Source organism: Calidris pugnax, unplaced genomic scaffold (assembly GCF_001431845.1).
Source record: "Calidris pugnax isolate Ruff unplaced genomic scaffold, ASM143184v1 scaffold607, whole genome shotgun sequence".
Lineage (NCBI taxonomy): Eukaryota > Metazoa > Chordata > Aves > Charadriiformes > Scolopacidae > Calidris > Calidris pugnax.
Genome location: NW_015091428.1, coordinates 157,860 through 158,492, shown reverse-complemented (window position 1 = coordinate 158,492; position 633 = coordinate 157,860). Strand labels below are relative to the sequence as shown.

At 64.0% G+C, this 633-nt stretch overlaps 1 protein-coding gene across 1 annotated transcript in view; it reads right to left on the bottom strand.

Moving 5' to 3' along the window:
• The window catches only part of ARFIP2 (ADP ribosylation factor interacting protein 2), a gene marked incomplete at its 3' end in the record, with an annotated part of 8,245 nt that overhangs the window by 7,406 nt on the left and 206 nt on the right, over nt 1-633 (bottom strand). The gene's annotated exons all lie outside the window — the stretch shown is intronic.

Genomic DNA, 633 nt, shown 5'->3' with positions numbered 1-633 from the left:
TCCTCTCCTGGAGGGGCCCCCCCGGCGCTGGCTCCACTCGGAGACCCCACGTCGCAGTCGGGGACCCCAAATCCCTCAGCAAAGTCCTCTCCTCCTGCCCCCTCCCCCCAGAGTCAAACCCTCCGGAGCCCCGGTCGGGGGTTGTTACTGGAGACGTCCCTCTGCCGGGGCGGGGGGCACAGACCTGGACCCCCACAGCGGGGCAGAGCCCAGCGGGTCCATGGGCCGTTTTAGGATGGGGTTTGGGAAGAATTTCCTCCTGGAAAGGGCTGTGAGGCCTTGGCAGAGGCTGCCCAGGGCAGTGGGGGGGGCAGAGGTGGTGCTGAGGGACACGGGTCAGTGGGGGGGGCTTTCTGTGGGCAGAGGAGCCCCTGCAGGGAACACGGACAAACTCCTCTGGGAAAGGGCCGGTTTTGTCCATAAACCACAGAAAATTCACCTGAGAACTTCAGTGTCTGCCCCCCCCCGGTTGCAGCACAAATCCTCCCCCCAGGTTTTGTCTTGGGGTTCCCTGACACCCCTTTTTACATGGATTTCACCTGGAAATGACTTCCCCCCTCCTCCCCCGGACTGGTGTCCCCGTCACACACCATGCACAGCTCACCCCAAACCTGGGACTGGGGGGACAACCCC